At 43.4% G+C, this 15,114-nt stretch overlaps 1 protein-coding gene across 1 annotated transcript in view; it reads left to right on the top strand.

Annotated features, from left to right (window-relative positions):
• The first annotated feature begins 6,108 nt into the window (after positions 1–6,108).
• Positions 6,109–15,114, top strand: part of SCRN1 (secernin 1) — a 62,268-nt gene continuing 53,262 nt past the window's right edge. Inside the window, exon 1 of the mRNA XM_060632814.3 lies at positions 6,109–6,445. The gene's annotated coding sequence lies outside the window, so the exon portion shown is untranslated. The remainder of the gene's footprint in view (positions 6,446–15,114) is intronic.

Raw genomic sequence — 15,114 nt, 5'->3', positions numbered from 1 at the left:
CTCACAAACCGTGAGATCAAGACCCGAGCTGAAATCTAGAGTCAGTTGCTTTACCAACTGAGCTACCCAGGCACTCCTAGATTTTTTTTTAAAGTAGCTCTTAAGTTAGAAGCTAAATTAAATTAAATTGAATGGGTAAGGTACTTGTGTAGAATAACCAAGAAGAGGACTGATATTAATACAGGAGATTTGCCTTAAAGTAAGAAACATTTTTAAGAAAATTAAGCAGCCTACTAAAGTTAATTGATTCTTGCTTACATTAAGACTGAACGGTAAACCAACTCTGCTCCTTGAATTCTTTTTTCCTAACATTTTCCTACTATGGCAATAATTCTTCAAAACTATTCACTCTTTATCATTGACCTATATTTCCTCTGAGCTGGGCAATGTTCAATGGTTGTCTTTTTTTTTTTTTTTTTTTTGAGGTAGGGTATTTTTAAAAAATAAAACCATGTAATACAGTGATTTTTTTTTTTTTTTTACAATTCAATAAATTGTAGCATACAGAGTTGTGCAGCCATCACCACAATCCATTTTAGAATGTTTTTCTTATCCAAAAGAAACTCCCACACCCAAGTAGTCAATCCCCTCTTTTCCCCAACTCCCTAAGCAACCACCAATCTGCTTTCTTTGCCTGTCCTAGAAATTCACTGATAATTCTTAAAGCTCAGTCCTTTCTTTATATTCACAGTCAAGAAAGATTGACTATCTGAGAAATTCATATGACAGTAAAACAATTCCTGCTCAATTTTTGTTTCAAAAAAATATGATAAGATGCTTTTTGAAAATCAAAATGAACCAGACACAGATTCCAACTCCAAGGAATAAATCACTCTTTCTACACAAAAAGTTAAATCCTTTGCACGTGTAAGAGTTGGTATAAGGGATGTAATAGTAAAAACCTAGGGCCTGGATTTTGACTGAAAAGTAGAAAGTCAATGGAAAGGAGAGTGAAGAATAATTAGGAATTTAAACACCCAAGTCTCTCCATATCTTAGATTATTTCCAATTATCTGAGAGCCAGGTAATTAGTCCAATAGGAAACAAAATGATACCAATCTTCTGCTCTTTCATGAAAGTTAGATGCATGTCCAAAACAACATACTCTTCCTCTGGAGTCAGAAATTTTATACATTCTCTCAATAGGTAGGATGATTGCTTAATCACTGATAGCATGAAATAAATCTTCCTTTAACTGAACCCCAAATTCCTACAGCAATTTAGACAAGACTTTGTTTAGTTCTTGGGAAGATTGGAAAATAATAATAACTTTTTTTTTTTAAGCTTATTTATTTATTTTGAGAAAGAGAGGGAGAGGGCGCACTAAAGCAGGGGAGGGGCAGAGGGAGACAGAATCCCAAGCAGGCTCTATGCTGTCAGCGCGAGTCCAGTTTGGAGCCGGACCCCACAAACCGCAAGATCGTGACCTGAGCCGAAACCAAGAGTCGGTCGCTTAGCCAACTGAGCCACCCAGGCGCCCCACTAATAATAGCTTCTGTTGAAAGTCCTCTATTATCTTGAGGGAGCAGTGGTGTTAACATTGCAGATCTAAGAAGCTCAACGTCTACAATTCTGGATAAGCTTTCATCCATTAAAAGGTGGCCTCAGGTATCACCAGGATATTAAAAACAAGTTCTGTTTTAAAACTGTGGGTAGCATGGGGTGGACCTTTTCCACACACGTAAACTAGGAAAACATCAGGAGGACAGGATTAGGTTGAAGCTCCCAGTCTGGTCATAGAATCTTTTAGTCTGTTCTTTGATGATGACAAGACAAGGTCTTAGCGATTCTCCTTTAAATCATCTGTACAGTGGCTAAACCCATGAATGACTCCTAGAGGCACAGAGCATGTGAAGCATACATAATTTGTTTTTAAAACCAGATCCAGAACATTTAGGAGCTGTTATTTCAAATTAAATAGAAGACATTCACTGAAATGACACACTTGAGTAATTGAATTTATAAGCCCATCACCTAGTTACAATAAATACAATTGTATACCTTTTGCCAAAAGATAATTTATGGCCGTCCAAATTACATATTCAAAGGGCTCGATGGATCATTTAAATTCTAAAGATAATTTAAAAATAGATTTCAGTACTTAAAATCTCTCAGTGTTGCTTATACTCGATATGGGCAGTAATTCTGTAAATTGATTTAAGGGCATTCTAAAGGTTTGTTTCTATGGTAACCAAATTCAGAAAACTAACCTCCTAAACATGGTTGTCATAGAATTAAGACAGGTGGCTGACTAATCTTCACTAGCTTTCTTTCTCATTTTCTGATGGCTTTGCTCTCAGCACCTCTTTTGATTCTCATAAGATTACATACAAAGCAATTACACGGGCTTTCTTACCCTTATGTGAGTGTCTCGTTCATGTAATACTGTCTGTTGTTCATCCCCATGAGATCTGCCCAGTGACAGATCTTTTTCTTCCTGCTACAATTATACACCAGAAAAAGCACTAAGTGGAAAACACCTCTGTAAGTAATGTGTTAAAGGCATTTCTCAATTACACACGTACTTCAGCTCCTTGAAATCATTGTACCGGGGTTCTTCAGACAGTAACACTGCTTAGAAGAAAAGGCAACGTTGTCATCGATAATTTTTTTAGATGGTCTGTGTTCGGATAACCCTCATTTATGATCATCTTTCATACTTGTTTACATTTCCCAATATGCTAGATCCACATATTTATCTGTGCCTAATTCTTATGTTACCCTGATGGGAACGTGGAATATATGCATATATTACCTTTCTACTTAATTTCTATTTAATTTCCTTGCCTGCCTCTGACTTCCTGGGAGGAGGGGCTACGATGCCTTTTACACCTTTGTAGCAGAAGTACAATTCCTGCTACAAGCGTTCCATAAATGTTTCTTGTTAAACTAGACGTGTTGAAGAACTTCTAGAAGTATAAATAAACTATGCATTTATAGTTCATTAAATAATGGGCCTAGCTGATTCTGTATCAGTCCATTTGGTTCCTCAGAGGTATGAAGATTAGTGTTCCTGGCCTTCCACATCTTCCTAGGAAGGAAAATGTGCTATGGCACTTGCTATCCGGTTGTAAGCAACTAGAAAACTGGGCAAAATAGACGAGACAACGTGGGTCAGACATTGGTCAGCAGGCAGAGCGGGATTGTGATTCTCCAGAGAAAGGAAACAAATGAGAAGAGACCTACAATCGCCTTAGCCTTCTGTGTGGAGGCAATTCCTGAACCATACATGGCAAAGACAAGGGGAAACAAAAACAGAGCCCAGTTGTTTTGCGCGGGTGAGGTAAGAGTGATCAGAGTTGAGGAAGGCCAAAGCAGTTGGAATATGTGGGGCAGAGTTCTGCAGAAAACTAAATGGAAAGGAAATTTAGAAATTTGCATTTTAGTCATCGAATGAATACCAGTTTATGCATGCAAATGATGAATCTCCACAAGGCTGAGGAAGAAACAACTACTGGGAGCTGTGCACCAAAAACTTTGCAGAGCTCACACAAAACTGGGAATTGTTCACGTTTCTACCAGCCAGGATCACCTTATTGATTGCGTGGAACATTTATTAGAGACCCTATGTGAGTCATACCTTAGTAGAAGGGCTAAAGTAGCCATAGAGTTAGCCTGGGTGGTTCAGTCGGTTGAGCGTCCGACTTCGGCTCAGGTCATGATCTCACGGTTTGTGAGTTCGAGCCCCACTTCAGTCTCCGTGCTGACAGCTCAGAGCCTGCACCCTGCTTCAGGTTCTGTCTCTCTCTCTTTCTCTCTCTCTCTCTCTCTCTCTCTTTCTGCCCCTCCCTCTCCCCCACTCTCTCTCTCTCTCTCTTTCTCTTGCTCTCTCTCAAAAATAAACATCAAAAAAATTGAAAAAAAAAGTAAAACACACAGTATGATTAGGAAACCAATAATGGATTTAAAATGGAATACTAAAAACAATCTCAGTTCTTCAAAAGAAGGCAAGTAAAAAGCACCTGGCTGGCTCAGTTGAGTGATTGAGTCCTGGTTTCAGCCCATGAGCTCATGGTTTCATGAGTTTAAGCCCTGCATCGGGCTCTGCGCTGGCAGCATGGAGCTTGCTTGGGATTCTCTCTCTCTCCCTCTCTCTCTGCCCCTCCCCTACTCACACTGTCTCTGTCTCTCTCAGGTAAATAAATAAACTTAAACAAACAAACAAAAAATAGATGGGACAAATGGAAGTATCTCAAGATGTTACATTTATAACTCACCATACTGATAATTACATTAAATATAGATGCCCTGAATCAGTTTCTCAACCTCAGTACTATTGACATTTAGGGCCAGATAATTCTTAGTTTTGGGAGATCGTGCTCTGCATCCTAGGGTGTTTAATAGCATCCTTGACCTCCATGCACTAGATACCAGTAGAGACCTCCTCCACCTCTGCCATTTTGACAACCAAAAATATCTCCAGACATTGCCAAATGTTAACAGCCACTGATGGAAACACTCCAATTCAAAGGCAAAGGGTGTCTGAATGAAAAACAAGATCCAACTATATTATGTCTTTGAAAAAAAACAAAACCAAAAACACCTACTCTAAAGACAGAAATAGGTTAACAGTAAAAGGACAGTTTCCTTGGTTGGCCTAAATGTGCAATAAGGTCCTTTTGTACTCCAAGAGCATATGACCACTGGTCTATCCTGCAGTGCCTCCACGGATTCCCTCAGCCTTCTCCTACACTCCATTCACTCTTGGGGCAAACCACAAGCATAGGAATAACATTCAAAAGACATGAAAAAAAAATCTCCCTCCCTTCCCTGCATTCTGTCACTCAGTTCTCTTTCCTGATGGCATCTATTATTACAGTTTATGATTTCTTCCAAAGATATTCCATGCAAATTTCAAATATGAGTACAAGCATATTTCTTCCCCACAGATAATAACACATGATATTCTGCACATGGTCCTGACCCCCCACCTCCCTTGGTATGGGTTGCAAATCTTTCATATCAGTACATAGAGATAGACCTTCCCCACTAAAAAAAGAAAAAAATATTTGGGGGGGGGGATGAGCAAGCAGGGGAGAGGGGCAGAAGGAGAGAGAGTGAGAGAGAGAGAATCTCAAGCAGGCTCCATGCTAGGCGTGGAGCCCTATTCGGGGGCTGGATCTCATGACCCTGGGATCATAACCTGAGCCGAAATCAAGAGTCTGTTGCTCGACTGACTGAGTCACCCAGGCGTCCCAGATCCTCCCCATTTAAAAAATTTTTATAGCTGGTTTGCATTCCATTTACTGATGTGCTGTAATATATTTAACAGTCGTTTATTGATGGACATTTGCTTCCAGTCTTTGCTAGCACAAATAATGTAGCAATGGATAACCTTGTACTCCTATCATTTCACACCTGTATCAGTGTATCTATAGGATAAATTACAGAAGTGGAATCCTTAAAGACTATATATATATTTTTTTATTTGAGAAGATATTGCAAAATTGTCCCCCGTTGAGGTTATAAAACTTTATTTTTTCGAATCTGATGGATGGAAAATTCTGCCTTGTGTATTTGATTTGCAGCTAAGTGAACTTGAATATCTTTTCATGTGCTGAGTGTGCGTTTGTTTTCTTCTCGTGAATTCTCTCTTCGTAGCCTTTGAGTTGGGCTTTTCTTGTCAATTTATAGAAGGTAGAGTCTCTATTCTGGTAACAGACGATGGTCAGGTCCTGACCATCAACACACCTGTCACCTGTCTGTGGATCCATTAACCCTGGGATGGAATCTGGGCTTTACTACTGCCTTGTGACCTTGGGCGAGTTCCTTAACCTCTTTGGGTTTCCATGTCCAAGGACCCAGGGTAGAGTCTCGTTTATCAACATGACGCTGGACGGCACCTTTAAAACCGGGGAGTCGGCTAGGACATGTTTGTCAACAAAGTACAGGGTACGTTTTTCCGCGGGGAAATTTTGCTTAGGTACCGAGGCCCTCACGTAGCAACCCAACCGCCGAGTCCGGGAGTGCGCTGCGAGGGGGGGTGGGGGGACTGGCTCCGTAAAGCCCGAGTTCCCCCTTTCGAGAGAGCCGCAACCCCGGACGTGACCGAGAAATAAAAATCGAGCAAAGAAGGAGCCACTTTCTGCGGCGACAGTCGCCCTCTCGGCCGCTCCCCTGCTCCCAGGCGCCCTCCCCTATCGGGCCGAGCGCGGCGCTGCAGCCCCGGCGGCCCAGACGCAGCGGGTGCGGCGCGGCCCCGGGGCCCGGGTGGGGGAGGCGGGGGTGGGCCCCGCGGTCACGTGAGCCGGGCCAGCTGTTAGCGGGGGGCGGAGGGCCCAGGCGCCGGGAGTCTGGGGAGGGGGAAGCGCCCGACGGCCGCCTCCGCCACTGCAGCTGCAGCCCCCGATGTCGCCGCAGTAATCGCGGCCGCGGCAGCACGCGTACCCTCGGCGGCCGCAGCATCCGCGCCGCAGAGCAGAGCCCGGAGCCCGCCGCCCCGCAGGTAAGCCGCGGCGGGCACGGCTGCGAGCGCAGGGCGTCCGCAGCCCCTTCTCCCCGAGCGTTTCGGCCGCGTCCGCCATCGCCGTCCCCTGTGCCTCGTCGCCAGCCCCGGCCCCTCCGGACCTGCGGGAAGCGCTACTCCGGGCGGCATTCCGGCGGGTGGTGGCAAGGGCCGGCTGGAGGCTCGGGGGTGGGGGACGGAATCAGGGGAGAGATGGCCTCTGCCCGGGTGGTGGATGACTCGGGCTAGTAGGTTGAGGGGGCGCCGGAGAGGGACGCCCCACCCCGGGGCGCGGACAGTGCCGCTTAGTTTGAGTCCGTCCCCCCGCTCTACACCCCAACCCCATCCTTTGCCCCGACCTCCGGGCGCTTTTCCTGTTTCCATTTCCTGAGAGCCAAGTTGCTGCCCCGCTGGGGTCTGTGCCCGCACCCCCCCCCCCCCCCACCACACACACACACCCCTGTCACCCCTCGGGTTGCTCCCGGGGTTCGCAGCTCGCTCGGTGGTGGAATGGGCCTGGCACCTTCCCGGGAGGTAAGGCACCTGCTACCCGGGTAGCGCGAACATGGCTGCCTGGTGGGGCCCGCTGTCCTTGACCTGGCTCTGCGCCCACATCTACCCGGTTTGTGATCACGAATCAGGTCCAGGGCACTGCCCCCCCATTAAGGGCAAACGCGCAGGCTGTTGCTGTGTGTGCGGGCTGCAGGACTTGCCACAACTCCCCTCCCCCTCCCCAAGCCACCTCGGGGAGGTTCTTGGGGGTGGGGGGTGTCAGGGTAGGTACGCCGCGGCGCCGGGACACTTATTGGTAGAAGGCATCCTTGTATTTCTGCTACGGTTATACACTTCAGCCCTCGCTTCGCTTGTCCGTCCTGGAGCCGTTTACTTGGCGACATCGCTGGTGAGGTCTGAGACGAGGGTGGTTTGTAGAGCAGGAGGGACGCTTGAACTTTAGAGAATTGATGAGAACTCGGATTGAGGGGTTTAAAATGTCCATCAAACCCAAGTGCATCTAGGGAAGCTGTCATTTGCTGTGACTCAAAACCGACTTGGTAAGGGTTCTTTCTGGATTTGCTGTTTAATTCTGACTTGCAGTTGTCTTGAATTACACTTGTGTCCAGCCTCCCGGTGGCCTCCTGTGTTCCCAGCCTGACCAGAAGATGTCATGGGTTGCCGAAGAGACCTATGTTAATTTAAAATGGCAGCATGAAAAATCAGGCCAGGCAGAAGCAGTACAGACAGACCACAGCTAACATCAGCTACCCCTGACTTATGCCTTGGTGGGGAAATGTGCAGCAGGGAAGGCTCTCCGGGGTGTCGCTGTGGCTGGTCCTAAGGGGTAGGGACTGATTCTTGCAGCAGGCTAAATTTTAGCGGGCGGTGGGGTCCTGGGGAGGTGAAGTGGCAAGTTTAGGGAGCTGTAAGTATCTTCTCTAACGTACCAAATGTGGTGCAAAGACCCAATTAAAACTCCGTGATTTTGATCTGATTTTCTCCAGGCTCCACTAAGGACGATTTATGTGGCTGCTTATGTCTGTTTGATGCCTAACTTCTGTGTGTTTTGTACCTACAAGTGGCTCTTAAACGAGATGAGTGTCTAGTGTAAACATCACCCAAGAACAGTACATAACAAATGCCAGGTTCTTCAGAGCAAATTTCATTGGAAGTACTGATACAGCTCCATGAGCGAGCACCCAGGCACCAGAGAATGAAACATTCTTGAAAGGTGACTCATTTTAAGATTTTTTTTTTTTTTTTTTTTTTTAAACAGCGTTTCTTTCCGGTTTCACTGCTGTGCCGTCAGCCATCTTCTCATTTAGGAAGGAGGGGATGCCTGAGGAGGCAAGTGTTTTCAGGGGTAACGGAATAGACGAAGATTAGTGCTCAGGTCAGGAATGGCAAGCTGGAAGCAACCTAAGAGAGCACTCTCCTGTCACCCCCCCACCCCCTTTTTACAGCCTGGGAGGCTGATTCCAGCAGGGTGATTGGGCTGTGCCCAAGGTCAGATGGCTGGTTGGCAACTGGCAGTGAGGATCGAACTCCAGGTCTCATAACTGCCCAGGTCGTATTTAAGCACCAAAAAACATAAGTTAGGCATATTTTTTAAGGGGAGAAATGCGTTCTCGGATGAAAAAAATGAGTGGCTTTGTTTGTGGAGAACGATTAGGTGAATTTCTTTTTAAAAGAAACCAAAGTGGGATATGTGATAGCTTTTGAATACATCTCATTTTAAGTAAAAGGGAAATAACGACCCTGTTTTAAAAGAATGTTGAAACGGCACTGGGTACAGAGGGTTTTCTAGAATCTGAATTTGAATTCTCTTGGTCATATACCAGTAACCACATTGGGAAGTGTGCATGGGTAAGTATTTGCGCAGAGGTGGTGAGGATATGAAAAATACTTCTGGGCATTCCGTAACGTTAACCCAAAGATCTGCAGAAGGAGACGGTGTGTGTGTTGGGAACAGGGAGAATAGTTTGGGATGGTGAAGTGGATAGGAGCTAGGTATGGATAGATATGTGGAAGTGAAGACTGATGACGATGCCATGCATGCTGTTTAAAAACAAATAACTTGCATTAGAGCATGGTTGTCAAGATTCATTCACTTAAATTCCCCTGGTGTGTCAAAGATATTTAAAGTCAAGCGTTTCAGAAATACGTAAACATGTGCAGTTTGTGTTTGTTGGAGAACAGTAAGCCAAAGTTATTTTATTTTTTTAAGTTTACGTATTTATTCTGAGGGGGGGAGGGTCAGAGAGAGAGGCAGAGAGAGCATCTCAAGGAGGGTCTGCCCCAACAGTGGGGAGCCAGATGCGGGGCTCGAACCCATAAACTGTGAGATGGTGACCAGAGCCGAAACCAAGAGTCGGACGCTTAACCTACTAAGCCACACAGGTACCCCTGCCGAAGTTATTTTTTAAAAAGTCACTCATGATCTCTTTATCCAGCAATAATCAGTCCTTAGGAATGTTTGGGGCCATTTTCACTGGAATGAGAGCCTAGGTCTGAGCTGTCCAATTCAATAACCACTAACCACTAGCTACTACCCACATGTGGCTGTTGAGCGCTTGAAATGTGGCTAGTCCAAACTGAGATGTGTGAACTACGCACCAGATTTCAAACTTTATTTGAAAAAAAGAATTTAAAATACCTCATTAATAATTTGTATATTGATTATATATTAATTTTTTTTAAAGTTTATTCTTGAGAGATAGAGATAGAGCGCAAGCAGGGGAGGGGGAGAGGGTGGGGGAGACGCAGAATCCGAAGCAGGCTCCAGGCTCGGAGCTGTCAGCACAGAGCTGGACACGGGGCTCGAACTCGTGAACTGAGAGATCATGACCTGAGCTGAAGCTGGACGCTTAACCAGCTGAGCCACCCAGGCGCCCCTTGATTATACATTAAAATAATATTTTAGGTATATTCCAGAGGGACTCTGGAAACATTTTGCCAAATTTTTAAAAAGTTCAACTGAACTTGGGAAACAAATGGATGGAAGAGCCAAGAAATGTAAAAGAGTTATTGGGAATGAGATAGGATCTGTACTTGCTTTACCTCTGAGGTAGATTGGCCACAACCCTGTAGCACTTTGCACCTGTCCTGTGCCAAGGATAGACACGTCCTTTTCCATCATTCTGTGTGTCTCTTCTACCCTCACTGTCATCCTTACCCCCAGTTGGGGCCTTACATGGAACTCTCTTCTCTGCAACTCTTAGGGATGGTTACAAAGCTCTTGTCAGTGGAAGGGATGGCTAAGATCAAGTGATCCCATTCCCTTTGTGACAGGGAAGCGACCTGGCATCCAAGACGGCAAGAGGGATGTAGCCATCAGTCACACCCTCCCATAGAAACTCCCCACGTCACCAACCCAGTCTGGGATGGCGGTGCGCCACACTGGATGGAATGTCACATCACTCAGTCAGGGTGGCTGGAAGGGGAGGGAGGTGAGAGCCTCCCGGCTCGAGCCTTACCTAGAGAGAGGGAGCTTGAGAAGGTCAATGTTCCCTTCTTCTGTGCCTTTTTTTTTTTTTCTTAAATTTTTTTTTTTTTTTAGTGTTTATTTATTTTTGAGACAGAGACAGAGCATGAACAGGGAAGGGTCAGAGAGAGAGGGACACACAGAATCGGAAGCAGGCTCCAGGCTCTGAGCCATCAGCCCAGAGCCCGACGCGGGGCTCGAACTCATGGACCATGAGATCGTGACCTGAGCTGAAGTCGGAGGCTTAACCGACTGAGCCACCCAGGCGCCCCAGCCCTTCTTCTGTTCTTAATACTTATATGTTTAGCCTAAGTCTATCAGTGCTTGATATCCTCCGCTAAAGTGAACTACACCTGCTTGAAAACTCCCATAAGCATCTGCAGTCATTATTTTAATTTGGGTTGCTGCCCTTCTCTCTCGGTTGTGTTTATGAGCCCCTCTTCTAGGTGATAAAGATCTTGAAAACATCGTTTTAGTTCCATTTTCCCTTGGGTTGAGTTAGTGCTCGTAGGTGGTTAGGGGCTCAAGATGCCTATTGGTAATTCATCCGACTTCTTAAAAATTCTAATTAAAATAATGTAGCGACCGAGGCTCTTCTGAATATTTTTGTCCTCTCAAAGTAAAATCTTAGTGTATTTTTAAATTGCGCTCAGAAGTGCCCTAGTGACCTGAAAGAATTAAATGAAATGTCTTTGTTAAGCACTAAAGGAATCAGATTTTTTAAATAATGAAAAACCCAATAAAGTAATATGAGCTTGCTATAAATTTAAAATGACATAACTAGATAAAGTAAAATTTAAAGCTTCTTACTCTGTATCCCATCTTTATTTTCACTGCCAATTCTTAGGTTAAAAAAATTTTTTTTTAGAGAGAGCAGGAGAGAGGCAGAGGGAGAGAGAGAGTCTTAAGCAGGCTGCATGCTGCGCATAGAGCCTGATGCAGGGCTTGATCCCACGACCCTGGGACCATGACCCGAGTTGAAATCAAGAGTCAGATGCTAAACTGACTGAGCCACCCAGGAGCCCCTGTTAGTGACATATTAATCCATTAATCCTGGTCCTTTCCTTCATTCTTTCTTCCCTCCCTCCCTTCCTTCCTCTCTCCCTCTTTTGTATATGCTTATATTTATATAAATGTATATGTATACATATACATGTATATACACACCCATGCATATATTCACATATATGAATATAAGTTTCTTTTGATAATAAAATGGGATACATTCCCTAATGGTAAAACACAGCAAATGGCTCTAGCATTAATGGGTATTTACAAAGTAGTTTTAATTTTTTTTAATGTTTATTTTATTTTTGAGAAAGAGAGAGCATGAGCAGGGGAGAGGCAAAGAGAGAGGGAGACAGAAAATCCCAAGCAATCTCCGTGCTGTCAGCGCAGAGCCCGGTGTGGGGCTCGAACTCATGAACCATGAGATCATGACTTGAGCCGAAAGCAAGAGTTGGACTCTTAACCAACTGAGCCATCCAGGCGCCCCTACAAAGTAGTTTTTAAATCAAATTTTGCTAGACCTAAAAAAAAAGTAATCTCTGGTTACTAGCAAGATTTAACTCTTATTACTTTATGCCTTCTGTAGAAAAGGAATAGTTAGCTAATTTGTTTTACAGGGACAGAGTGTAAATCACCATTTTAAGAATGACTGAGAAGAGTTTTTAAATCCCAGTTTGCAGAGTTAACAGGTACATATCAAATTACATTAATGGGAAAAGATCAGAAGAGACAATGCATTATTTAGATGGGAGAAGAAAACAGATGGTGGGAATAGGAAGGTCATAATTCAAAGCAACCTTGCCAAATTAGTGGACACAATGGCAGCAATGTTAGAAATGAGAACAGAAGCAAATGAAAGGATCCTAGATGCGGCTTGCTTAGCAGCTTCTAGGTTTTTCCCACGGAGAGTGCTTTTGGCAGCTCACCGGATACCTGCCTATCTCGCACCCATTTTTCTTCCTTCATCTCCCTTATCATTATGTTTCAAGAACACTGTTCTTTAAGAACAAGTTAAAGGACCAAACCTTGAGTGTTTCTCTCTTCTAGATAGGCTGTGTATATTATCTCATTTAATCTCATACCAGCTCATCTACATTTAATCTCTTACCAGCTTCATCTACATTTTATAGATGAAGACTTTTATAGACAAGAACTCCACTTTTAAATGGAAGAACTGTACCTGGAATTGGGGGTCTGTCTGATTCTTTCTTAAAAAGCTATAACGTAACCTCTTAGAGAGTTTATCCTAACTGCACCGTCTCGCCTGTATTGTTCATGCGATGCAAGCCATTTTCTTTCTTTATGTTACTATGAAAGATGGAAAACTTTTTCCAACCTATCATGTATTGGAAAACATCTTCTTTACCATGAACTCGATCTGACTATCTTTTTTCTAACTTGGCTAGCTTGAGCGGAAAATTAATCTCTCTTGTGCCGCTTATCTACTCTTTCTTGCAATTAAAAAAAAAATTGTTGTATCCATGAGAAATAGATGCCATTCAACTAATCTCTCCTCTTTCCTTCCCTCTAAAATCCCTAAACGGGTTCTTCTTTTTTCTAGCTCAGATTTTCACTTAGTATCCAAGGTAGAGGAGTCATGATAGCCGCCAATCTTGCAGCCTGAGTTTTCTTTTAAGTGGCACCATATTTTAAATGCACCAGAGTGATGGACAGACCACTGGGTGTGGTGCAGTTTTTGACATGGTCCTTGAATTCACGTGTGTCCCAACCTTGAAGGTACACAGACTAAATAATGAGCCATATATATCTGCACCACTGTTTTTCAAACATGTAAGGATTCTGTTGCCATTTAGCACATACAAATCCACTGGAAGTGTTACTGAATTCATAACATATATTCATTATGTCTTTCCCAGCCAACTGCAATGACTGTTAGGTGAGAGTTTCCATGAACATTTCTTGACATTGAAAAGTTGGAAAACATCATATTAGAATATTTTCTATTATAGAAAAATTCTGGAAGGATTTGAAGAATAATTTTGTAAAGTGACCATTTTACCACCTAACTTACCTTATGGATAAATGCAGGTTTTGATGTACAACGTTCTAATTGACTATGGATAGAAAGCTCTGCATTTCCTTCGTTATCAGTCTGTCACGTGAATCATTACGTTAGACATTTTGCTTTATTCATATTTCTCATTGTGACCATATATCGCAAATGAAGCAGAATCAGATGTGGCCCAAAGTTAAAATGAGTGTATTGGCCATGACTGAGCTATAGAGTTCTCCCTAATTCCCAAGCCTCGGCCCTATTGTAATATCATATTTATTAGCTGCAATGAGCTAGGATAATAGATTATTCTGATTGCCACTCTTCCTTTTCTTTTTTTTTTAAAAAAAATATTTTCATTACAAATTCTATACTTTTACATGGGAAATTTGAAAATGCCTGAATATATAGAGGTTAAGAAACTGTGATTCTTGGGGCACCCGGGCGGCTCAGTCAGTTAAGCATCTGACTTCTGCTCAGCTCATGATCTCACAGTTTGTGAGTTCGAGTCCCGCATCGGGCTCACTGCTGTCAGCAAGGGGCCTGTTTTGGATCATGTGTCCCCCTTTCTGTCTATCCCTCCCCAGCTCGCACTCTGTCTCTCCCAAAAATATACAAATAAGCATTAAAAGAAAATGAATTGTGATTCTACAACCCAGAGATACTGCTACTCTTAAAATTTTTGTTACATTTCCTTATGATTTTCTTGCAACATCTGTCTAGATAATATACGTAACTTGAATGATACCATATGTAATTTGTGTGACCTCTTCTCTTTCACCAGCTTGATTCTGTGTACTTATATGTTTTCCAGCTTTCTATGATATGTATAGATAGCCATTTACATGTCCTGAATCTGTTTTGTTTTGTTTTTTGATTCTTACGGTCATCTAAGTGGTTGTATTTTGGGGGAGGGGAATGCAGCAGGGGCGGTCCATTAAATTATTAGGGGTTAGGATGAAGTCGAAAATTCATTAATTACCTGAACATTTGGTTTTACAGGTTTTAAAAAATTTTTTTAATACATTTATTTATTTTTGAGAGACAGAGCACAAGTGGAGGAGGGGCAGAGAGAGAGAGGGAGACACAGAATCCGAAGCAGGCTCCAGGCTCCCAGCTGTCAGCACAGATCCCGACATGGGGCTCGAACTCACTAACCTTGAGATCATGACCTGAGCTGAAGTCAGACGCTTAACTGACTGAGCCACCCAGGCGCCCCAGGTTTTACAGTTTTTAAATAGACACTCTTCATTTTTTCTAGCTAGTCGCCTTTATTGCAGTATTTTTGGAACGGATAACAAGTAAGTGTGTTTGGAAAAAATCATCCAGGAGATATTTCTTAGCCATCTTACCGACTTAGAAATATTCCGTTTCTTGAAATGACATTTAATTCTTCTTTTTTTTCTGGCTCAGATTCTCACTTTCTGTCCAAGGCAGAGGAGTCCTGATAGTCTCCAATCTTGCATCTATGTTAAATGAAGAACACTTTTTTTTTTTAAAGGCATTTTCATTTTTTAAATTAAAACATTTTTTTAAGTATTTTATTTTGAGAGGGAAGGTGGAGAGGAGCAGAGAGAGAGGGAGAGAGAGAATCCTCAGCAGGTTCCCCACTGACAGGCTCCACTACCCCCGGGATCATGACCTGAGTGCAAATCAAGAGTCGGACGC

The sequence above is a fragment of the Panthera onca genome, chromosome A2 (assembly GCF_046562875.1).
Source record: "Panthera onca isolate mPanOnc1 chromosome A2, mPanOnc1 haplotype 2, whole genome shotgun sequence".
Classification (NCBI taxonomy): domain Eukaryota; kingdom Metazoa; phylum Chordata; class Mammalia; order Carnivora; family Felidae; genus Panthera; species Panthera onca.
The sequence above is the reverse complement of the archived record's forward strand: the minus strand, read 5'-3'. Positions and strand labels throughout refer to the sequence as shown.